Source organism: Chiloscyllium plagiosum, unplaced genomic scaffold, assembly GCF_037043375.1.
Source record: "Chiloscyllium plagiosum isolate Xiang-an unplaced genomic scaffold, Cpla_swu_hap1 HiC_scaffold_24, whole genome shotgun sequence".
In the NCBI taxonomy this organism is placed as follows: domain Eukaryota; kingdom Metazoa; phylum Chordata; class Chondrichthyes; order Orectolobiformes; family Hemiscylliidae; genus Chiloscyllium; species Chiloscyllium plagiosum.
In genome coordinates this window covers 39,547,027-39,573,518 of record NW_028270162.1, presented here as the reverse complement: position 1 = coordinate 39,573,518, position 26,492 = coordinate 39,547,027, and the positions used below count along the sequence as shown (strand labels likewise).

Sequence of the window (26,492 nt, the reverse complement as noted above, 5' to 3'; positions counted from 1 at the left end):
TGGAATTTTGCTTGTTGCCTCACATCCACTCCTGAAAACATGTTGAAAAGTGCAAGCACATCCAAATCCGAAATGACTTACATTTGGATACGTCCTTAAAAGAAGTTTTAGTCTAAAAGTCATCTTCAATGGTAGTTCAGATCAAACAAGAATTTCAGAAACAGCAAGCTGTAGCATTCACTGTATTATGATCATCTGCAACACAGCTTAGACTGTAATAATTTACCAGCTATTTGGATTCTTTCATTTTGTTCTAGCACTGCAGCAAAGATAGTAATATCTGAATTACAAATAAATTAAAATTAATATGTTATAAAAGTTACTTGTGAAAACAACATGAAAAAATGTTGTCATTTTGGGTTGCATATATACTAGATTGACACCTAGTGGTGGGAGGACTCAAAGGTAAGCATAATGGTAATTTTAGAATCAGGAAAATTATCTTCCAGGCCTTTCTGGTGTTTTATGGCTACTGTAGGCTTTGTAACTTTTCCTGGATCTGACATGACCATTTCCTGAGAGGTCAGGTTTGGCTTGGCTTCATTTCTAATTAAACTGAGATATCCTTGTTGGATTTCTTAAATCTATTGGTTTTTCTACCTCATGAACAGCTTCTGAATTCCAAATCATTTTTTGATTCCCGGACTCTTTGAAGCTTTTTGCTAGTATAAATGACCTTCATTTAGTTCCTCCTACCCTCACAAATTTGCTGCTCAATAGAGCTTCTCTTTCATGTTTCAAGAGTTTCTTGTCACTTGCTGCTGGCTTTCAGCCTCACAAGCCTCTCTAGATTTTCCTTTTCAGACTGAAGTCTATATTTTGTTACCAGTTAAATCATTTCTCAGGAAAATATCTATTCCTGGCACTGACAAGCTTGGGGTGGACTCTATTGTTAGCTAGCCCATGGCAAGTTCATTCACAAAGTAAACTCTCATCAGTGACACCTCTATTCTCTTTCTCTTGTGCCTTTTATAGAGCACACTAGAACTTAATTTCTTCCAGATAGAAAATCTTTTACCTTCCGCACTTACAAACTTTGTGAGCACCCAATGTCTCAGAGAATGTTGATTCCTCTCTCTCTCTCTGGCTATTTAAAGCAGTCGGTGGTCACCATTCCTTTTGATAGAAACTCCTGCCACTTATCCATGTCTGAGCAGACACTGATCTCCCTTAAATGCTACAGTCTTGCTGCTTGAGTTTCTCAAAACCAAATTTTCCTTTAATGCCCTAGTTTCTTTCAGTGGAAAAACTTGGGATGGTTTCCCATCTGTCTGTTATTTCATGTCTTCCTGTTAATGGTCAAGGGCAGTATGTCTTCTCCAATTGGCTTCCTTTTTCTCTCCAACAGTCTCCAGGATACTTAGACCATAAGACATAGGAGTGGACGTAAGGCCATTCGGCCCATCAAATCCACTCTGCTATTCAATCACGGCTGATGAGCATTTCAACACCACCTACTCGCATTCTTCCAGTAGCTCCTAATTCTTTGTGAGATTAAGAATTTATCAATCTCTGCCTTGAAGACATTTAATATCCCAGCCTCCACTGCGCTCCGTGGCAATGAATTCCACAGGCCCACCACTCTCTGGCTGAAGAAATGTCTCCTCATTTCCATTTTAAATTGACCCCCTCTAATTCTAAGGCTGTGCCCACGGGTCTTAGTATCCCCAACTGACGGAAACAAATTCCCAGCGCCACCCTTTCTAAGCCACGCATTATCTTGTAAGTTTCTATTAGATCTCCCCTAAACCTTCAAAACTCTAATGAATCCTCAACCATTCATCATATGTTAGGCCTATTATTCCAGGGATCATCCGTGTGAATCTCCGCTGGACAAGCTCCAGTGCCAGTATGTCCTTCCTGAGGTGTGGGGCCCAAAACTGGACACAGTATTCTAAATGGGGTCTAACCAGATCTTTATAAAGTCTCAGTAGCACATTGCTGCTTTTACATTCCAACCCTCTTGAGATAAATGACAACATTACATTTGCTTTCTTAACCATGGACTCAACCTGCAAGTCAACCTTTAGAGAATTCTGGATTAGCGTTCCCAGATCTCTTTGTACTTTGGCTTTAGGAATTTTTTTACCATTTAGAAAATAGTCCAATGTATTCTTTTTTCCAAGTGCAGACCTCACATTTAGTCACATGGAATTTCGTCAGCCATTTCCTGGACCATTCTCCTTAACTGTCAAAATCTTTTTGCAGCCTTCCCACCTCCTCAGAACTACCTGCCTGTCCGCCTAACTTCGTATCATTGGCTAACTTCACCAGAATGTCCCCAGTCCCTTCATCCAGATCATTTATATATAAAGTGAACAGCTGCGGCCCCAACACTGAACACTGCGGGACACCACTTGTCATTAGCTGTCATTCCGAAAAATAACCTTTTATTCCAACTCTCTGCTTCTGTCAGACTTATCTCAACCTCACTCCTCTCTCTGGTCTGTGAAAGCTTGCTGACCCCATCATACCTGATTTTATAAGTCTGAATGTTAACTCACAGCCATCTACCAGAATGGCTGCCTAAATGGGACCTGCTACATTTTATTCCTGAACATGAGTCCAAACTTGAAAGGGTATTGAGTTTATAATTCCTCATAAAGTTATTAATTTTTAGTGCCCACAAACACTGATCAAAAACAAGCTGATTAAGCTGTTCATATACCAGTTAGATCTGATCTGGTCATATCTTGAGGTTGTGGAATGTTTACCTATGCACTTCTGGCACTAAATGTTATACTTAAAATAGCCCCTTGTTTTGCTGGATAGTCAGTAAACTTCATGAGCTTTCCCTGTCAACCTGCTCTGCAGCAAGAGTGTCAAGCAATGAACTGGCAGCTTGAACAACTATGCTATTCTTTCAAATGAGATAAAGAAGGCAGCTACCTTTCCTTTATCAAACTTTAGGGTTAAATCTGATGTTATGCACCAGCTGATGCTACTACTGTACAAGTCAGATTCCATAATGAAGTGCAGCTTGATATATGCTTTTTAATTAATGTGGCGGTTTTTCACTGAACAGTGCAAATGCCAGGCTGAAGACTTGCTTTTAACAATAAAACAGCAGTTTATTTATGCAAAAGAAAGAAACATAAAAATAAAACAAGGCTAGCTATCCACATATAATGCAATTAAAACACTTTGAAATACATAGTAAAACAAAATTGCATCTATACCCCAATATCATCACTTTATAGTTGGTCAAAATCCAGAGACACTGCATTTCCTGTCCACACTGTAGGTTTGACTTAACAGCTTCTTCTCAGTTCTAGTCCCATAAGCTATGAGCACTTTTCTTTGATCATTCACACAATTGAGATCCTAGACTTTCTCAGCTTTGAATAAGCAATGCAGATTTCGAATTAAACACACCTAGTCTGCAAGTTTTACAAAATAAACATATCTAATTTCCTTCACTACTTTGAATCACCTCATTTTCTCAAACAAACTATAATTATATGTGACCCTAGTCAGTTCGTCTTTGAATTGCCCCAAAACCTTCCTAGTTTCTGCTGAACTAATGGCTTAATGTTTTTATTTCTCCTGATGTAAACCCCCACAATATAAATCAACTTCCATTAACACTACAAGAGGCTTATAGACCTGCTTTATGACACAAAGTGATTTTAAATTGTTGGTCCAGAAAGATCAGCCTTGTTCATTTTTAAAAGCCTTCACAAAAGAAAGAGTGACATCTAAATGCCACTAGCCTGAAATTCAATCTCTAGAGAAAAATGTGATATTCATATGTATAATTCACACACTTTCATCACAACTTGCAAACTTGATTACTTCCGCCCTTAAGTCTGAGTGAGGTGGCGTTCTCCTACTAAAGGTGTTTTCATTCTCTTCCCAACTTGAGTTGACTCAGCTTTCTCTTTTGCTTTCATTATCTGAAATCATCTTTTTCTCTCTTTCCTGCCTCCAACTCTATTTTTCCTGGAATTCTCATTCCTTTTCTTATAATTCCAGTTCTAATCCTCACTATTCCAATTCTAATTTCTCTGTTTCATTACACTTAGTGTCTAGCCTTAGACAAGTTGCTACTCATTTTACAATTTCTGTTTTCATGGTTTTGAGCAGTACTCTCCCTTTAAGTTCTAAGCCACCACTTTCATTTCTTCCAAGGCCAAGTTTTAAGTTTAAGTTAGTTATTTTGTCTCCTATATGCAAACATTAATTTCAAACATGGATGTCTTAGCAACATTAATGATAAATACTCTAAAACATTTTTGTGAATTATTTTTGCAAGTTTTTAAAGAAACACTTTGTTTTCCAATTCTGCCACTCACCTAGGAGAAGCTCACAGACTAAGCCCCAAACTTTGTTACATCCAGGTGGGAAGAGGGCATGGCTCCATTCTTTTACTGAAGCTCCTCTAGGGTCAGTCACAACAAGCTTTTGTTTTGATTACTTGGCTGTGACACTTCTTCAATTTAACATTATGACTCAGGAGGAAAATGAAAGTGAGCCAATTCCAAGGTTTTGTTGTGTGAAAGAGAGTGAAGTTTTATTAGGTATTAGCTGAAAGGAAATGTAGCAAAAACCACACACAGGCAAATACAGGTAATGAAATTACAGAGTGGTGTGATGATGGAGGATAATTATTCAGTACAGACATAAAGACAAATGCAGTTACAGATAAAGAGTTCTTGGGTTGTGAGAACAAAAAGATTTGAGTCCAGCTACTGAGCTGTGGTCCCTTTTCTTTTTCAGTTGCAAAGTTTGCAGATTTTGAGTTCCCGGTGATAATGATGTTTCCAAGTTGCTTATTCACAGTCACTTGTTTCTGCAATTGAGAAACAGCAACAGTGAGAGAGAGAGAAAGAGAAGAACCTACTGTAACCTTGCTGATATCAGCTCATGTTGTTTCTCCCTCTTTGCTCAAAGGCCACTGTGATTGTATTGTTCCTTTGTGGATTCTTGTGCGTCTGTGTCCATGTGTTATTTTGAGCTGGATACTTGCAGCAACATTTCACCTCTTAAAATGTGTAGTTATACCAAGGTGTGTAAAACAAAAGATGAGGATTTCTTGACAGCTCACAAAGTTTCATGGCCTCTTGATTAAGATGATAATTTTGAAACAGTTGGTTTTGTACATTTCATGTGGGTTGATTGAGCTTATCAGGTGATCAAAGCACCCAATTTAAGTCAGCAGTGTCATTTCTAAAACCAGTTTTAGTCCTTGAATGTTTCAGGTATTAACACTGAACCAAGATCATAACAAGGCTCTTGTGCATAATATTATGCTGATGACACAAGATTATATGTAAGGTATAGAGTTCTGTATAAATCAATGTATTTTGTTGACTTTAAGAAACTCGTGATAATTAATCTTCTTGCGAAAATCATTAATATTATAGAGTCATAGAGATGTACAGCACGGAAACAGACCCTTCGGTCTAACCCGTCCATGCCGACCAGATATCCCAACCCAATCTAGTCCCACCTGCCAGCATCCGGCCATATCCCTCCAAAACCTTCCTATTCATATACCCAGCCAAATGCAACATATAACAGATTCCACACAAATGGAAAAAGCTAAAATCAAAACAGTTCTACTGTCAAACATAATAACAGATATTTTCGGGCATAGGGTTTCAAACTCAGGATCAAAATTTTTCACTTCTTTTAATGAGATTAGAAAATAGGAACATGAATATGCCATTCAGCCCTTCAAGCCTGTTCTGCCATTCAATATGATCATGGCTGATTATGCAATTCTGTGCCCTGTTCCTGTTTCCTGCCCAAAATCCTTTGGTTCCTTTAGCCCTTAATGACCAAATGCCCCAAATCACTTCCAAATGCCAAGTATATTGATATGATGCTTCATCCACCTTCAATCTTCCATCAAAGCTGCATGGCTAGGTGTGGTCCAGCAATAGCAGGGTTTGTGAGAAGGAATACATAAATGCAGTCACACAAAAGAATATAAAGAGGAAGTCGCTGAACAAAATGGGCTACATCGAAATTTTAAGGAGAACATAACCTACCACCCTTGTGCTATCAGCTTATATCGGCTCCTAGTGAAGCAAAAACTTGATTTTAATATTCTCACGTTTGTTTTTAAGGTCCTCCAGGGCCACACCCCTCCCTATCTCTAATTTCCTTTAACCGTCAATCCTCTGAGATACCAGTTTACCTCTAATTCTGGTAGTTTGAGAATCTCTAATTTTAATTGTACCACCATTAGCTGTACTGTGAGAAGTTATTAGAGCCCTGAGATGTGAAATTTTCTCCCTAGCCCAATCTGTCTTCCCATCTCCCCTTTACCTTTAAGATAGTTTTTAAAACTGATCTCTTTGACCATACTTTAATTACCTACCCAAATATCTCCTGTCTGGTTCCAAGTCAAATTTCGTTTGATAATGCCCTGTGGAGCATATTGGAATATTTTACTGTGTCAGAGGTACAATATGAATATTGTGGTTCTAATGTTTGATATTTCAGCCACCAGGTGATGCATATGATTTCATGTTCTAATTTGCTATTAGTTCTTTCATTATGTCACTGCATGACTATTACTATATCAATAGTCTCAGCAACTAGACATATTGTAGCAGATGCTTTAAAAATATATATACAGGTTGCTGTCATTATTTGAGCATGCAATGCATTTATATCAACATGCTCCATCAATTGAATCGAGGTGTTCAGCTATTTACTTCAAGGACATGGAGAAAACATTGTATCCTAAGCACATTATGTGCCACTTTGTATAATGCACTGGGCTCAAGTGCTAATTTCTGTGATTTTCATATCTGAGATAGAATTCAGTTCAGATTGATTGTAAGTAAATCACTTCTTTAATCTGTCTGTGAAAATGCACATTGGAATATCTCTTGTGTAGATTTAGCCTGGATCCCTATTGAAGTTGAATTCCCCATAGACCAACATCCCCAGCAATAATTTCAAAACTTCAATGAAAACCTTATAGAGGTGTATAAAATCATGAGGGGCATGGATAGGGTAAATAGACAAGATCTTTTCCCTGTGGTGGGGAGTCCAGAACTAGAGGACATAGGTTTAGGGTGAGAGGAGAAATTTATAAAAGAGATCTAAGGGGCAACGTTTTCACGCAGAAGGTGATACATGTGTGGAATGGGTGCCAGAGGAAGTGGTGGAGGCTGGTACAATTGCAACATTTAAAAGGCATCTGGATGGGTATATGAATAGGAAGGGTTTAGAGGAATATGGGCCAGGTGCTGGCAGGTGGGACTAGATTGGATTGGGATATCCTTTCGGCATGGACGGGTTGGACTGAAGGGTCTGTTTCCGTGCTGTATATCTCTATGATTCTATGACTCTAAGAATAGAAACAGGGGCCCTGTACTGAGTTCCTTGGTCTAAAGCTCAGACATGAGTCTGTTGGCAGACAGCCTTCCCCACTGCTTATTCATGTTAAAGAACTAACAGTGAAAGCTCAATGATTTCCTCATGTATACCATTGTGTAGCTTGGTCATCTCTAGCTCAGAAAAGTGGTGATTAAAGCCTCTAATTTTACCTTGCAGTTCTGCTGATATTTATAAATTTTAGTTAATCATAACCAGCCATTGATTTTAATTATTATTTTGACTCTGAATGTGCTTAAGTTTGATGCCAATGAATTTAATAGAGGTGATAAATTGTTTATTTAAGCTGACTGGATTCTCCTTGAATAATGCAGACTTTAACTTGATGGCACTCCCATTGAAACAAACAGGACATTCTAGGACTTTGGTCCAATAGTGAATAAGTATTGGCACCAAGAGAGCAAGGTGATGCTGCTCACATGGTTTTGCTGCTCTTGCAGTTGAAGTAAATTATTTGAGACTTATTCTTTTATTGCCTGCAGATGACACTTGCATGATCAGTATTGAACTGATTGGCCTAATATTTCGAAGGTGGCAGTTAAGGGTCAACCACATTGCTGTTGGTCTGGTGTCACATGCAGGCAGACTGGATAAAGATGGCAGGTTAGTGAACCTAATGTGTTCTTACAATCCTCAGTATTATAGAAACTAGTTTTCAATTCTAGATTTTATTAATTGAGCTTAAATTCCACCAGCTGCTATGGTGGTTTTCGTAGCCCTGTCCCCGGAGCATTAGTCTCAGCCTTTGCATTAGTGGTCCAGTGACTTACCATTATGCCACCATTTCCTCTGGCTTGTGCATTGCATCTTTTGAATAGTATACACTGGAGACATACTGGTTTGGATTTTCATGCAAGTTCCTCCATTGGATGGAAAGTGAGTAAACTGAGCCAACTATTAGTTCAAACCAGATCCTTGGAGGACCACATCATTTTGTAGCCAATGCTAACTGAAAGACTTCTTACAGAATAGGGGATGGAATTCCATTAGATTGCCTGCAGATTGAAGCTAGCAGTTGTAATTTATAGGGAAGGACCTAGGCTGAGAAGATGTGACATATTCTTTATGATTTGGAGATGCCGGGTGTTGGACTGGGGTGTACAAAGTTAAAAATCACACAACACCAGGTTATAGTCTAACAGGTTTAATTGGAAGCACATTAGCTTTCGGAGCAACACTCCTTCATCAGGTGATGAAGGAGCATCGCTCCGAAAGCTAGTGTGCTTCCAATTAAACCTGTTGGACTATAACCTGGTGTTGTGTGATTTTTAACATATTCTTTAGATTTCTTAAAATCACTCAACTAAACTGGCTTAGGAATACCTGCCCACAATTATTTTAATGGTTGCTGGTTTGGCAGCTTTGCATACAGATCCAGTGCGTGTATAGAATAGGACCTGGATTTCTATGTGATAATGACATTAACATCTGCTTCCAGTGAGTGTCATGGAACCCTGTTTGTCATCCTGCTCCAAGATTGCAGTAGGCTGGAATCAGTGGGAAGTAATTACTCCCTCACTTGGATTTTGGTTTCACTTCGACATTGTTGCTGCTGAAAAATGTGTCAGCCAAGTGACTAAAATTGGACCCAGCTTGCTGTTATAATACAGAGTAGATATTGTTGATATTGGCTCAGAATGTCTAGTCAAAAGAACAGGGAAGTAATAGTGTTTGCATCATCTATGCATAAGAAGACTTGAGAGGCTGGGATTGTTCACTTCTGAGAAAAGAAGACTGAAGAGAGAATTGACGGAGGTCTTTAAATCATAAATGGGTTAGTTCTAGTAAATAGAAGTTATTTCCAATGTCCGAAGCATTAATAACAAAACAAGACATGGTTTAAGAAAAAGAGTTTACGTGCAACAAATTGAATTCAGAATGAATTGCTGGATAAGGTGATGGAGGTGGATTCAGTAGTATCCTTGAGGAAGGAATTAGATAAATACTTGGTTCAAAAGAAGTCACAGGTGTGGGGAAAGAGTGGGAACAACTGGACTACTCTTTCAAAGAAGCAGTGCATATATGATGGCCTGAAGGTCCTCCTCCCTTCTGTAATATTCTGTAATTCTATGAAATGTTACTGCAAATTCAGACAAGAAGCAAAGTGCTCAGTTAAACTCAAATAACCAAAGTTTCTTTCCATGTCATGTCTGTCCTATGATAACTTCACAGACATAGCATCTCCCTGTCTCCCTTATCATTGAGATACATTAATCTAGTGATCCTCCTGAATTTGTGCATCAGTTAAAAATCATGTGACACCTGAGAATTAACATCAATCTTTTTGCTACCAAGAATTAGTGTTTACTTGTTTGGAGATTCATTACTTCAAGTTTTCATTATTTGAAAAGTCTTAAAATGTGAAATTTGCTGTTACAAATTTGTTTAATTTTCCTTTCTGTCTTTTTTTTCCTCTTTCTGATAATTTAGTCTATCTCTCCCTTTTTCTCTCTTTATATGTCTGGATTGACATTGAATTGCCACATTCTAATTTACATCTCCTTAATTATCATGCTAATAATCTCTCAATCCTTCTTTTTCATTGATTGAGGAGACTTCAAGCTAATTGTCCTGTTCAAATGGGTCCCAGTGGCCTAAATTCCTTCACTGCACCATTATCAGCTCACAATTCCAGCATCTTTCTTTGTACAGAGAAAAAGCTAAACATCCAAAGGCAATTCTAAGGAAGATGACATTAGATTCCTTAATACAGCCATTTGGTTCTGTGACAGGACCTTCACCCAGTCAGACAGATTTGTCCTGCATTGTATCAAGCTTCTTTGAGCTTTGCTCTGATTCCAGGCAAGTTGTGAATGTTGTATTCCATTCCCAACCTGAGTCGTGAAAATGATTTGATTTTGGTTTATTGGAGAAGAAGTGTTGTGTGGTTGGAAGTTGAGCCACTTATTGCAAAGTACACACTTGTTCTTGTAGCCAATATATTGATACAACTGGTCAAAATTGAGCCTTTGACCAATAGTGAATCCAAAGATATTGGTGGAAGACCTGATGATAGTCATTCTTTTGAATGCCAGAAAGATGGAGCTGAGTCCTTTCTTATTGGATAGGAACTTTGGCTGGTACTTCTGCAATATGAATGTTCCTTGCATCATGTCAATGTAAGGCTGGATGCTTTCCAGATCCTGCTTTCGGACTGACACTAATAGGTTTGACCATCCATATGGTTTTGATGAGACTGCAGGTTTATTATAAACTTCATGCTATACACACAAGTCTGATGAGAGCTAGATTAAAGCTACACGCAATAGATTAAATTGATTACAACTATTTATTGTTAAAAATCACACAGCACCAGGTTATAGTCCAACAGGTTTATTTAGAAGCACTAAATTTCAGAGTGCTGCTCCTTCATCAGGAGGTTGTGGAGTATAAGATTGTAAGACACCAGATTTATAGACGAAGTTTACAGTGTAATGTAACTGAAATTATATATTGAAAAAGATCTGGATTGTTTGTTGAGTCTCTCATCTTTTAGAATGACCATGTTGGTTTCAGTTCTTTCATATGTAAATCCCATAACTCTTTTTTTTAAAGTTACATTCTCAAGTGAACTTTAATAATTGGTGCCATATTGGTCCAGATAATGCATTGAAGGTGTGAGGTGCCCTGTGTGCCCTCAGTCCAATACCAGCACCTCCAAATTATAACTGTTTATTGAAGGGAGATTTCCCATCCTATCAGTCCAGTTTGGATTCTGTCCAAGAGACACAGGAAAAGTACATAATTTGCTCTGGCTCCCAAAGTCCCACCTCTCTGCATTATAGGTTTGTTTCTAGATGAAAATGATATTTGTTTTAAAAGTCAGTCTTCTGAGAAGCCATCATGATGGACACGTTATCCTTGTTTTTCAGGAAATGAAGGAAGTTGTTTACAAAAATGTTGGACCATTAATTGTGCGGAGAGCAGATAATTGTTTCAAGAGGGATGTGCTGGGAAGTCAACTTATCTCTTTGAAAACAAACTCAACAGTGGTTCACGTAACTGCATGCCAATGTAGATACAAATTCCAAATGTTAACTCTTAGCATTGATTGATACTCTTGCTGGCTGTGGAATAGTGAGGACTGTAGATGCTGGAGATTAGAATCAGGATGTGCTGCTGGAAAAGCACAGCAAGTCAGGCAGCATCCAAGGAACAGGAAAATCAATGTTTTGGGAAAACACCCTTCATCAGGAATGAGGCTGGGAGCCTCAGGTGTGGAGAGATAAATGGAAGTGGGGTTGGGCTGGGGGGAAGGAAGGTGGACAAGTGGGAAGATCGACTGGCGGAAGGTATGCAATAGGTGGATGGAGGTGGGGGTAAAGGTGATAGGTCAGAGGGGAGGGTGGAGCAGATAGTTGGGAAGGAAGATGAACAGGGCATGATGGCGGTGCTGAGCTGGAAGGTTGGATCTGGGATAAGATGGAGGGAAGGAAAATGAGGAATCTGGTGAAATCCACATTGATGCCATGGGGTTGGAGTATCCTGAGGTGGAAGGTGAGGCATTCTTCCTCCAGATGTCGGGTGGTTAGGGAGTGGAGATGGACGACGCCCAGGTCTGCATGCCCTCGGCAGAGTGGGAGGGGGTGTTGGAGTGTTTGGCCATGGGGCAGTGGGGTTGGTTGGTGCGGGTGACCCGGAGATGTTCTCTGAAGTGCTCTGTGAGTAGGTGTCCTGTCTCCCCAATACAGAGGAGACTGCATCGGGAGCAACAGATACAGTAAATGATGTGTGGAAGTGCAGGTGAAACTTTGATGAATGTGGAAGGCTCCTCTGGGCCTTGGGCGGAGGTGAGGGGGGAGGTGTGGGCGCAGGTTTTGCATTACCTGCGGTGGCAGGGGAGGGTGCCAGAAGGGGAAGATGGGTTGTTGCGGGGCGTGAACCTGACCAGGTAGTTGCGGAAGGAACGATCTTTACAGAAAGGGGATAGGGGTGGGGAGGGAAATATATCCCTGGTGGTGGGGCCCATTTGTAGGTGGTGGAAATGGTGGAGGATGATGCGATGTATATGGAGATTGGTGGGGTGGAAGGTGACGACCAAGTACAACAACGACAGATTCCCCCCAGTCCTCACCTTTGACCCCACTAACCTTCATACACATCGCATCATCCTCCGCTATTTTCACCACCCATAAACAAACCCCACTACCAGAGATATATTTCCCTACTTGCAGAGTGCTGCAGAAAACATCTCTGGGACATCTGCACCAATTGACCCCACCGCCACGTGGCTGAAAGCTTTAACTCCCCCTCCCACTCTGCTGAGGACATGCAGGTCCTGGGCCTCTTCCATCGCCGCTCCCTTACCACCCAACACCTGGAGGAAGAACACCTCATCTTTTGCCTCGGGAACCTCCAACCCCATGGCATCAATATGGATTTCACTAGTTTCCTCATTTCCCCTCCCCCCACCTTATCTCAGTTCCAACCTTCCATCTCAGCACTACCCTCATGACCTGTCCCATCTCTCCATCTTCCTTCCCACCTATCCACTTCACCCTCCCCTCCGACCTATCACCTTTACCCCCACCTTCATCCTCTTATTGCACTCTTGGCTACCCACCCCCCCAGCCCCAGCCCCCATTTATTTCTCCACCCCGAAGCTCCCAGCCTCATTCCTGGTGAAGGGCTTTTGCCTGAAACATCGATTTTCCTGCTCCTTGGATGCTGCCTGACCTGCTGTACTTTTCCAGCACCACTCTCTCAACTCTTGTCAGCTGAGGCAATTAGGATCTAAAGAAGGCCACTGAGCCATGTGGCCTACTTGCTATTTAATAAGATTATGGCCAATATGAAAACTTCACACTCCTGCTTACTCTCGGTGACCTTTCAACCCCAATAATTTTCAAGAAACTACATTCATCTGTCTTACAAATATTCAAGACCCTGCTTCTACCATCATTTCAGCATTAGTCATAGAGATGTACAGCACGGAAACAGACCCTTTGGTCTAACTCATCCATGCCAACCAGGTATTCCAACCCAATCTAGTCCCACCTGCTAGCACCTGGCCAATATCCTTCAAACCCTTCCTATACATATACCCATCCAGATGCCTTTTAAATATTGCAATTATACTAGCCTCCACCACTTCCGCTGGCAGCCCATTCCACACCTGCACCACCCTCTGCGTGGAAAAGTTGCCCCGTAGATCTCTTTTATATCTTTCCCTTCTCATCCTAAACCTATGCCCTCAAGTTCTGGACTCCCCCACCCAGAGAAAAAACCTTCTCTATTTACCCTATCTATGCCCCTCATGATTTTATAAAACTCTATAAGGTCACCCCTCAGCCTCTGTCGCTCTGTGGAAAACAGCCATGGCCTATTCAGCCTCTCCCTATAGCTCAAATCCTCCAACCATGGCAACATCCTTGTAAATCTTTTCTGAACCCTTTCAAGTTTCACAATATTCTTCCAATAGGAAGGAGAGCAGAATTGCACGCAATATTCCAAAAGTGGCTTAACCAATGTCCTGTACAGCTGCAACATGATTTCCCAACTCCTGTACTCAATACTCTGACCAATAAAGGAAAGCAAACCAAACGCCTTCTTCACTATCCTATCTACCTGCGACTGTACTTTCAAGGAGCTATGAACCTGCACTCCAAGGCCTCTTTGTTCAGCAACACTCCCTCGGGCCTTACTGTTAAGGGTATAAGTCCTGCTAAGATTTGCTTTCCCAAAATGTAGCACTTCGCATTTATCTAAATTAAACTCCATCTGCCACTCCTCAGCCCATTGGCTCATCTGATCAAGATCCCATTTTAGTTCAAAGTAATCTTCACAGTCCAAACAACCTCCAATTTTGGTGTCATCTGCAAACTTACTAACTATACCTCTTAAACTCACAACCAAATCATTTATATAAATCACAAAATGTAGTGGACCAGCACTGATCCTTGTGGCACTCCACTGGTTACAGGCCTCCAGTCTGAAAAACAACGCTCCACCACCACCCTCTGTCTTTATCCTTTGAGCTAGTTCTGTATCCAAATGGCTAGTTCTTCCTGTATTCCATGAGACTTAACCTTGCTAACCAGTCTCCCTTGGGGAACCTTGTCGAATGCCTTATTGAAGTCCATATAGATTACGTCTACCTCTTTGCCCTCATCAATCCTCTTTGTAATTTCTTCAAAAAACTCAATCAATTTTGTGAGACTTGATTTCCTACGCACAACTCCATGTTGACTATCCCTAATAAGTCCTTGCCTTCCCAAATATATGTACATCCTGACCCTCAGGATTCCTTCCAACACCTTGCCCAACACCAATGTCAGGCTCACTGGTCTATCATTCCCTGGCTTTTCCTTACCACCTTTCTTAAATAGTGGCACCACGTTAGCCAACCTCCAGTCTTCCGGCACCTCACCTATGACTATCAATGATTCAAGTATCTCAGTAAGAGGCCCAGCAATCACTTCCCTAGCTTCCCACAGAGTTCTAGGCCACACCTGATCAGGTCCTGGGGATTTATTCACTTTTATGCGTTTCAAGACATCCAGTACTTCCTCCTCTGTAAAAAGGACATTTTTCAAGATGTCACCATCTATTTCCCTACATTCTATATCTTACATGTCCTTTTACACGGTAAACACTGATGCAAAATATTCCTTTAGTATCTCCCCCATTTTCTGCGACTCCACACAAAGGCCGCCTTGCTGATCATTGAGGCGCCATATTCTCTCCATAGTTACCCTTTTATCCTTAATGTATTTGTAAAATCCCTTTGGATTCTCCTTAATTGTATTTGCCATTTTTGCCCTCCTGATTTCCCTTTTAAGTATACTCCTACTGCCTTTAAACTCTTCTAATGATTCACTCGATCTATCCTGTCCATACCTGACATATGCTTCCTTCTTTTTCTGAACCAAACCCTCAATTTCTTTAGTCAATCAGTATTCCCTATACCTCCCACTTTTCCTTTCACCCTAACAGGAATAAACTGTCTCTGGACTCTCATTATCTCATTTCTGAAGGCTTCCCATTTTCCAGCCGTCTCTTTATCTGCAAACATCTGACCCCCCCCCCCATCAGCTTTTGAAAGTTCTTGCCTAATACCGTCAAAATTGACCTTTCTCCAATTTAGAACTTCAACTTTTAGATCTGGTCCATCCTTTTCCATCACTATTTTAAAATTAATAGAATCATGGTTGCTGGCTCCAAAGTGCTCCCCCACTGACACCTCTGTCACCTGCCCTGCTTTATTTCCCAAGAGTAGGCCAAGTATTGCACCTTCTCTAGTAGGTACATCCACATACTGAATCAGAAAATTTTCTTGTACATACTAAACAAATTCCTCTCCGCGTAAACCCTTAACACAATGGCAGTCCCAGTCTATGTTTGGAAAGTTTTAATCCCCTATCATAACCACCCTATTATTCTTACAGATAACTGAGATCTCCTTACAAATTTGTTTCTCAATTTCCCTCTCACTATCAGGGAGTCTATAATACAATCCCAGTAAGGTGATCATCCCTTTCTTATTTCTCAGTTCCACCCAAATAACTTTCCTGGATGTATTTCCAGGAATATCCTCCCTCAGCACAGCTGTAATGCTATCCCTTATTAAAAATGTCATTCCCCCTCTTGCCTCCCTTTCTGTTCTTCCCTAGCATTTGTACCCTGGAACATTAAGCTGCCAGAGTTTAGATCAGAGTGGTACTGGAAAAGCACAGCAGGTCAGGCAGTGTCCTGATGAAGAGCTTTTGCCCGAAACATTGATTTTCCTGCTCCTCGGATGCTGCCTGACCTGCTGTGTTTTTCCAGCACCAGTCTGATCTAAACTCTGGTTTCCAGCATCTGCAGTCCTCACTTTTGCCTATATTAAGCTATCAGTCCTGTCCATCCCTGAGCCAGGTTTCTGTAATTGCTATGATATCCCAGTCCCATGTTTCTCACCATGCCCTGAGATGATCTGCCTACCCTGTTAGGCCCCTTGCATTGAAATAAATGCAGTTTAATTTAACAGTTCTAACTTGTTCTCTACTTTTTCCCTGCCTTCCTGGAGTGTTTGACTTGCTTCTTTTCTCAACTGTACCAGTCTCAGATTGATCTCTTTCCTCACTATGTCCCTGAATCCCACACCCCCATCCCCACCCCTTAATAGTTTAAATCCTCCCGAGCAGCTCTAGCAAATCTCCCTGCCAGTATATTAGTCCCCTTCTAATTTAAGTATAATCTGTCCTTCTTGTACAGGTCACTTCTACCCCAAAAGAGGTTCCAATGATCCAAAAATGCGAATCCACCTCCCATTCACCAGCTACTCAGCCATGCATTCATCTGCTCTATCCTCCTATTCCTGCCCTCACTAGCTTGTAGCACTGGGAGTAATCTAGATATTACTACATTCGAGGACCTTCTTTTTAAATTCCTGCCTAACTCTCTGTAATGTCCCTTCAGAATCTCATCTTTTTTTTTCCTATGTCGTTGGTTCCAATGTGTACAATGGCCTCCTGCTGGTCCCTCTCCCCCTTGAGAACATCCTGCACCGTCTCTGAGACATCCTTGATCCTGGCACCAGGGAAGCAATACACCATTCTGATTTTTTGCTGCTGGCCACAGAAACGTCTGTTTGTACCTTGGACTAGAGAATCCCCTAACACAATCGATCTCTTGGAACCTGATTTACCCCTCATTGCATTAGAGCCAGTCTCAATATCAGAAACTTGGCTGTTTGTGCTACGTTCTCCTGAGAATCCATCACTCCCCATATTTCCCAAAACAGCATACCTGTTTGAAATGAGGATAGCCACAGAGGACCCCTGCACTACCTGCCTATCTCTCTTACCTTTCCTAGAGTTAACCCATCTATGTGACTGTATCTGCGGCTTTTCTCCTTCCCTATAACTGCCATCCATCCCCTTGCTCTTATAAATTCCTCATTGCCTCTAACTGTCTCTCAAACTGATCCATTCGATCTGATAGGATTCGCAACCAACGGCATTTATTGCAGATATAATCCTCAGTAACACGTAAACTCTTCCTAAACTCCCACATCCAACAAGAAGAGCATATCACTCTATTAAGGGCCATTTTTGCTTCTTCCAATCTGCAAACCCAGAAAATAGCACTGTCTCATTCCTCTATGAAACACTGCTCCAGGCTAATTTTATACTTATGGCTTCTATTTTTCAGTTTAATCAAGAGACATATCTCAATAAAACATATAATCAAGGAAAAACCCACTCTATTCACTACTGCAGACTTACAGCAAAACCCCAAGGCCACACTTAAAACTGTTCACTTATCTGTTTCTGTGCTGTGACCTTTCGCAAACAGGTTCCTCCAAGATCAGTTGTGAATTTCACTGTTTGTTAATTTTCCCAGATGCACTTTGATGTCCAGCGATACATGAATTCAACAGCAAAGGCAGTAACTTTGCAGGCTCAGTGCTGTGTCTGTTAGCAATGTGGGTATCTTTCTCTCTCTCTCTCTCCTGCACCGACCTCACCATGTGCTGCCTTGGTCTGTTCCTTTCCCTTTTAAAAGTGCAATTGTTTGGACTTTTGTTTCCTCCGAAGTTCCAAAACAATGCAAGATCATTGATTGCTGCTCCTGAAATTCGAGGAAATCATCTCCAACACTTAAAATACCTCAAAAAAGGAGCAGCCTGTTACAGCCAGAAATGTTTCCCGTCCTCCATCTTGGATTACCCAGAATAATTCTAAAATCTCATGATTCTTTCAAAGGAAAAAATTTCTTCCCATCTCTATCTTAAAATGGCAACCTCTTACTTTCAAATCATGACCCCCACCTCCCAATTGTTGATTCTCCCAAAAAAAGGGAAATATTCTTTCCACATGACTCTCTCAGGATCCCTCTGAATCATTTATGTTTCTATTGAGTCACTTCTAAGCTCCAGTATATACAAGCTCAGTCTGTCCCACCTTTCCTCATAAGATAACCTGCCCATTCATGGTATTAGTCTAGAACACTTTTTCTCTAAACTGCTTCCAATGCATGAACGTCCTTCCTTGAATAAGGAATGCAATTCTGTACAAGTACTATAGATGTGGTCTCACCGATACCCTATATAATTGAAGAATAATCTTCCTGCCTTTATCATCAATTCCTCCAAACAATAACATTCTATTAATTTTCCTAATTCATTGCTGTACCCATATCCTAAATGTGCAATTCATGCACTAGGACATCCAAATTTCTCTACTTCTCAGAACTCAGCAAGCTATCACCATTTATATATTTATTTTTAAATTCTTCCTGCCATAATGGACATTTTCATATTTCACGTTTTCTCACATAATGCTCCATTTGCTACCTCTTTTTCCAGTCTGTTAGCTCGTCGACATCACTTTGTAGTTTCCCAATGTCTTCACAACTTACTTTCTCATCTGTCTCAATGGTATCCACACATGTGGCAATCATTGCTTGAATTCCTTTAAGTAAGCCTGCAAAACTGCAAAAACCCTAGATCTGATTCCTTAGACATACCACTTGTTACACCTTGCTAACCAGATACTTACTCATTCTCTGTTTCCTGTTAGTCAACCAATCTTCTCTCCATGGCAATATGTTACCCTGGACCATGAGATGTTATTTTCAGCAACAGTATGTGATGGAGCACCTTATCAAATATCTTCTGGAAATCTAAGTACAGTAGTTTCAATGGTTCCCCTTTATCTGCTGCATGTTACTCCCTCAAAGAACTCCAATAAACGTCTTAGACACAATTTACAAAACTACACAAAACTACATTGATTCAGCCTGATCAACTAACTCATTGGGCAGTTTGTTTAAGACGCACATGAAGTCCATCAGAACACAAGGCATTGTCAGCTGACTGTTCCAACAACCTTTAAATTACCACTGTGATTTTCTTGAGTTCCTCCCTCCTCTCCATTTCTTGATTTTCAGGTGTTCTGAGATGTTGCTTGAATCCTCTACAATTAAAACCTTTGCAAAAAAAACACTTGTTCATTTAAATCTACCATATGTTGGTTTTCCACTATTATTTCCAGACTCAGTTTCGAGAGGGCCAATCTTCATTTTGTGAATTATTTTCCATTAACATATCTGTTGAAACTCCTACTGTTTCCATGTTTTCAATTAGCTTTATTAGATTAGATTAGGTTACTTACAGTGTGGAAACAAGCCTTTTGGCCCAACAAGTCACACCGACCTGCCAAAGCGCAACCCACCCAGGCCCATTCCCCTACATTTACCCCTTCAACTAACACTATGGGCAATTTAGTTTGGCCAATTCACCTAACCTGCACATTTTTGGACTGTGGGAGGAAACCCACGCAGATACGGGGAGAATATGCAAACTCCGCACAGACAGTTGCCTGAGGCGGAAATTGAACCCGAGTCTCTGGCGCTGTGAGACAGCAGTGCTAACCACTGTGCCGTATTTCTTCCTAATTTTTTTCTCTCCTGATCAATCTTTTAGCTTATCTTTGCTTTTTTAAAATATCCTGTTCAATTTCTGGCCTGCTACCCTTTAGCTTTATTAACTTATTACAGTGGTGAGTCCTCTCCTCGGAAGTTTTATTTTGCATTTTTCATCAAAAACATATTGCCTATAATGTCATAAAACATCTCATGGCACTTCACAGCATGGTCACCAGACAAAATGTGACAGCAAGAGTTAACAGGACACATTATAAAAAACTTTGTTAAAGAAATTTGTTTTAAGTATCGACCTAAAGGAGGATAAAGTCGTGGAATGGTTTAGAGAAGGTTTTTCCTGCTACCTGACATATATGGCACGTTTAGCAAAATTTAGCCACTATTCTTAATAATTCTGAGCCAATAAAAATGTTTTATTATTTTAGCTTATGTTTTCCTCATAACAAAGTTATGAATTTCTTTGGAATTTCATGAGCCAATTTGTGTTTTTATACAGTGGAACTATACTGCCCATTTCCCATTGGCTGCTATTTGAGATGGTCTCCAATTCTTCACTGGCACTTTTGTTTTGAAAAAATAACATTCAGATATTGCTTCTGGTTTAATTTCTGATCCGAACTTCTCTGTTCACTAAAAAATGGAAAACAATGATATGGCAGATTAAATGAACAAGTGCTTTTTTTGCAAAGGTTTTTATTGTAGAGGATTCAAGCAACATTTCAGAAACAGCCCGAAAATCAGGAAATGGAGGGAAGGGAAGAACTCAAGAAAATTACAGTCACTGGAGAAGTGGTAATTTAAAAGTTGTTGGAGCAGTTAGCTGACAATGTCTTGTGTTCTGATGGACTTCACGTGTGTCTTAAAAGAAATATCTAATGAGGTAGTTCCCGATTAAGAGCTTGTGACCGAAATGTTGACTCTCCTGCTCCTCAGATACTGCATGACCTGCTGAGCTTTTCCAGCACCACACTTTTTGATTCTGATCTCCAGCATCTGCAGTCTTCAATTTCTCCTCCACACTCTAATCCAATTCTATACAATGGAACTGATGTCTTACCTCCACTTACACTACAAATTAAGACTCTTTCCTTCATTAACTCTTCAAAGAAATATTGTATCATCAGCCAGCATCAATGACTGACTTACTCTCAATATCTTTGTTGAATTACCTCTTTGATTAGAAGCATATGGAAATGCCTCTCCTTTTTAAAGAAAATATTCAGAACCTTCAGTTGTGTGATTTTCTTTTAACAATAATTGAAGAAATGATTTCTTAACTGGCCTGAGTTATCATTTTCTTTACAGTAGGTTCTGTGTAAACACGTTCCACCTGCATGATTGTAACAGTTTTACTGCTTTTCTGAGAACTCTTTAGTTATCGCTACCAATGCAATCAGTCTCCCATTTAAGTTCCGGCAATTGGTTTTAGTGTATCCAGTCTAATTACAGTAGAGGCATATTATTTTCTTTAGTTCACATTCTTGCCTTTGTACTTGATTATTTTGGTGTCCTTCTATTTGTTCCCTAAAACTAAAACTTTACCATCCATTGATTTTCTATTCCTCCAATTTTCATATTCCATTCTAATGCAATAATGTCCCCTCACATACCTGTCTGTGAGAGCTACCCTAATGAAGTGCCAGAACTGCTGCTTCTCAGAAATTTGATATGTGACTCGTATCTAACAAGGACTTAAGGATTGCTGCTACACTATTTTGGAACACTACCATTATCATGATTTCCCTAACACCCCCAAAATTCTTTCTAACTTTGGTGATGGAAACCTCCGAAACAGTAACATTTCCTTTACTCTTGCAAATTCCACAAATGTCTGATTAGGTTTCCCATACTTTATTTGATAAGTCTAAGGAGCAATCTCATAAACATTGAGTTGGTTTCATAGTTTGAAGATTGTTCCCCTAAGAAACTTTAACAATATGCATAGCCTTAACAATAAAAAAAACACTGTAATATCAATTTCTACACATCTTTTAGGCTTTTCATCTCCCTAGCTACCTTTTCAAATGAGATTAAATATCTTTCAACTCCATGCTTTACAATTTTAAGCACTAAATGTTGATTTTTAGTTAAATGACATCCCTCAATGGAATTAAAATCATCCATTGAGATACTAATTCACCTTTCTTCCTTGATTCTAAAGATTGTCCATCTCCAAGTCATGCTGTCTGATCTGTTATTTCTTTGGAGTTCAAATTTTTTAATTCCACTTTTCTTCCTTATTCTTTCCCTCAGTTTCCAATACAAGCTTTCTCATCTAGTTCTCTTTCCCTTCCTTTCTGCTTCATTTCCATTGCTGTTTTCCTTTCATTTCATTTCCTTCTCCCTTATTTTCTAATTCAAGTTTGGTTTTTCTTTTCTACCTGAATCTTTACCAATTCTAGCATGGATGCCTCAATCGCATGGTCCCCTCCTTTTAACTTGAAATACTGGCTAATCACTTGATGTATCCCAGCCTTATGATTTTATCTCTATCTTCAATTTATCTGCTAACTCTATCCATGAGGCCTCATTTCAAATAATGTAGTTATATTTTCTACCCCAAGAAAAGTCTTAGCAAAATTCAAAGCCATTTTGAAAAATCAGTCCATGTAATATACCTCACTGCAACACTTCTTGTGTAGTACCTGCATGATTGTTTTTCTTTAAAGGATTTGCTGATTCCTCTTAAATTAGCTTCCACTTGGTTATAATCCAAATTATGCTAATAATGGACACATCAGATCTCAAGTGAAACCTGGCTTGATAGATTGCAGTTTGGATACCATGGTAGTCAGTCCTTGTACATATTTACTCGAGCCTGCCATTGTTCTTTCAACAAAAGAACACAAGTTTATTACATAAAAGAAAAATATCCTCATACAGAAGTCAATTTGAAAGTTCTTGGTATAAAGAGCAAAATGATAGATTAAATCTTTTGCCCAAAATAACCTTATTGTCAATCCATCCCAGTGCATTATCACACCGAGCTTAACTTAAGACTTTTATGCAAATGACTTCCGCACTTCTCATAGAAACTCTACAGTGGAGAAAGAGGCCATTCTGCCCATTAATTCTGCATTGACCCTCCAAAGAGCATAATACCCAGACCCATTCCCCAGCATATCACCATAACCCTGCATTTACATGGCTAACCTATCCAGGCTGCACATCCTGGACACTATAGGGCAATTTAACACTGTTTTGCACCAAACAAAACCCACTTCAAATATATCAAGGAGATAACCTAGACCCTAACTTTTTCTTATTTAAATTTAATTGGTTACACTACTTGGCTTTAAATAAAACACACTTTCTTCTTACTCTACAGTTAAAATGCAAACAAAAGAAAGAAGAACTGGTCTAACACTAACTCTATTAGAAAATGTAACACAGTCGTAATTTATTTAACTGCTACATAGCAACTGTCCCAATACATCCATAAACACACCCTTGTCAAAGGCAAATTCAGTAAAATAGATTGTCTCTCATGCAATGTTTCTCCAGTCCAGAAGAAAAGCATATAAAGAAAACATTCTGGCAGGGAAAGAGAATTTAAGCATTTTGCAGGGAGAGAGCTGTGGCTGCTTCAAAACCTCAGCAACGACTGAAAATTAAACTAAAATCCTAGTTCAATGGGAGCCTGATTCCACTTATTTATGCTGCTTCTATTGTTCATTTTAAAAACAAATCCCATTTCAAATATATCAAGGAGATAGCCTATACCCAAACTTTTTCTTATTTAAATTTAATTGGTTACACTGCTTGACTTTACGAAAATGTAACGCAACAATAAATTATTTAACCACTAAATAGCAACTATCCCAATACAGTAACTTCCCATAAACACACCTTTGTCAAAAGCAAATTCAGTAAAATAGATTACAATATGAAGGAGTAATTGAAGGACAATGGATGGGATGCAAGGTACTGGTCAAAAGAATACTTGGTTGTGGTATTGAAGATGTGAACAGTAGAAAGAGTGGCACAACTATGACACTGACATCTATCTCACAATGCTCAATACATTCTATCACTAAAAGCAATAAGGTGCTATGAGGAGTCATTGATAGTGCCATCAGACACTGCCAACTCAGTAATAGCTTGCAGAACTATTTAACTTCAGTTCTCATTGCAGTCTTGTGTGTGGACTTGTACTAAAATCAAAAGGAGAGGTTAGAGTAGCTGGATCAAGGATAACTAACAGGCTGAAATTAGTGTGTCTATAAAGAAAAGTGCCTAACAATTGGAGATTCATCACAGCTGGACTTCCTCATGGTACTATTCTCAGCCAAATCCTATTCAGCTGCTTTACCAATGATTTTCCATCTGTCATAAGGTCAGGAGTGGCTTGTCAGAAAACTGGCTTTTAGAACAAGCAACACATTCTTCAACATGCAATTAAACAATGTGGAGAGGTGGGACTTTGAGAAGCACAGAAGAAAAAGATATTGTTCTTATAACTCTGAAATCTGGGATACAATCTAGTCTCAACCACGAGGGAAGAAAATTTGATTCCAGTCCAGACGAAACATTCCAAATGCAAATGACCTTAAGCAACTCTAACCCTCAGTCATCATTGGATTTACATCCAATGCACACAGTTCCCCATAAATAAAAACAATAATAAACTTGCAGTCTTTCTTAAAGAAACTACAAGGATTGCAGGCTGCATTGGAAGCTACAGATGACCAGTCTTGAGTGGTAGTTCTAAATGGGCAATACCAATTGGCAATCCGTGCTATAATCCAGTCCCCTCATATAAATCTTTAATAGAAATGGGTAGTAGGACAGGATGGGAAATAGAGAATCAACAGTCCACTATCTAAGAACAGCTTTGCACTAATTATTAGAATAGTGTGGGCTGTTACACTCTGCGCATGACCTAGAATTATTGGTTATTGAGAACAGACATAAAAAATGGATATAAATTCCAATTTCCCATTATTAGCATTGCTTAACATTATGAGGAGTAAAAATCAGAAAACTTAATTTGTAAAGGAGAAAAAAATATCCACAGCAGACCCACCAGAGAGTTGGCACTTCATGTGAAACAGAAATTGCTTTTTTTATGACCTACCATATATGCTGAATAGTTCTGCTTTTTATAAACACATTTGTCAATTAAGTGTGCTCTAATTCATTAAAAACAAATGTTTTGTTTCTCTCATCTCATGAAAATAACAGTTTTCCATTTAGTCAGAAGAGAGCAATGTGTTTGATCCTGTTCCCTTTAAGTTGCTATTGAATTCTGTGCCAGCATTCTTTACATCGAATTAGTGAGCGCTGCATATCTTGTGGTGGGATAGTCAGGAAGTCGATGGCCCTGTTATTATTTTGTAGGGTCAACTGGCTTCCTGTCCAGGTAGTATTCCCTGTAGCTGGGAGCATCACTTGATGTCTCAGAGTTGAATGCAGCTAAATCTTCCAGTTCTTCTACCCTTTCCAGGTCAGCCTGGCTCCCTTTTCCAAACAGATTTTGAGAATTGGTCACCCTCTTTGGCCATACACTCAGCCTCTCTCCCTCCTTTGGTCATTCTCCGTTCTTGCTCGAGCATTAGACTATTAGCCACTGATGTCAATGAAGACATGGTATAGCTTGAACAACCCCCAAAGAGGGCAAAGCAATGGTTACTTACTCCAAAGTCCACCAAATACAGTATCTCCCCTGCTGCATGTCTATTCATATGTAGTCAGGAATCAGAAAACCCATATTGCTTACTGACAGGGATTGTAATTAGGAAGGGCAATGTAATTCTTGTGAGTTGGCCTTATAATGATCATGCACGACTTGGCAAATAAATCCATAAGGGCTTCCTGATACTTGCAATTGGCACGCACAATTCACCTTTAATGTTTAGGGGGCTTCATTGTAAACTTTTTTCCTGACTTCAGGAACCTGAATTTTTGGCCTTTCACAGAATTATGTCTCCACACCAACCTTGCATCACATGTAAAGATTCCAGCCTTCATGTGGTTATTATGTGGCCATGTCAGCTCATTATGCTTTGTGGGCTGCTGATCATGATGGAAGCTGCTGATGTCATCCTCCTTAAGCACTGAAACCTATGGTACTTATCTAGTCTAATATGGTAAATGAAAACCACTTCCTAGTCTAACAAGAAGAGTCTCTTGTGGTTGACAAGATATACTTGCTTGCATGCTAGGAACTCATTACAAGTTACATTGATCAGATAGATACTGTTATTTTTGAATCCCTACAGTGTGGAAACAGGTTATTCAGTCCAACAAGTCCATACTGACTTTCCGAAGAGTAACCTACCCAGACCCATTGCCCCATCCTATTATTCTACATTTACCCCTGACTAATGCACCTAACCCGCACAACCCTGAACATTATGGGTAACTCAGTATGGCCAATTCACCTAACCTGCACATTTTTGGATTGTGGGAGGAAACTGGAGCATCCGGAGGAAACCCACACAGACACAGGGAGAATGTGCAAACTTCACACAGTCGTCCAAAACTTCAATCAAACTCAGGTCCCTGGCACTGTGAGACAGCAGTGCTAACCACTGAACAAAGAAAATTTACAGCCCAGGAACAGGCCCTTCAGCCCTCCAAGCCTCAGCCGATCCAAATGTACTGTCTAAACCTGTCGGTCAATTCCTAAGCATCCGTATCCATCCGCTCCGCACCTACTCATACATCTGTCCAGGCGCATCTTAAACGAATCTACCATGCCTATCTCTACCACCTCTGCTGGCAATGCGTTCCAGACGCCCACCACCCTCTGTGTGAAGTACTTG

At 39.9% G+C, this 26,492-nt stretch overlaps 2 long non-coding RNA genes across 2 annotated transcripts in view; one reads left to right on the top strand and one right to left on the bottom strand.

The window, feature by feature from the left end:
- The window catches only part of LOC122562730 (uncharacterized), a 319,752-nt gene that overhangs the window by 187,336 nt on the left and 105,924 nt on the right, over positions 1 to 26,492 (bottom strand). The gene's annotated exons all lie outside the window — the stretch shown is intronic.
- The window catches only part of LOC148145400 (uncharacterized), a 64,179-nt gene that overhangs the window by 863 nt on the left and 36,824 nt on the right, over positions 1 to 26,492 (top strand). Inside the window, exon 2 of the long non-coding RNA XR_015761305.1 lies at positions 7,839 to 7,959. This is a non-coding gene — a long non-coding RNA (uncharacterized LOC148145400). The remainder of the gene's footprint in view (positions 1 to 7,838; positions 7,960 to 26,492) is intronic.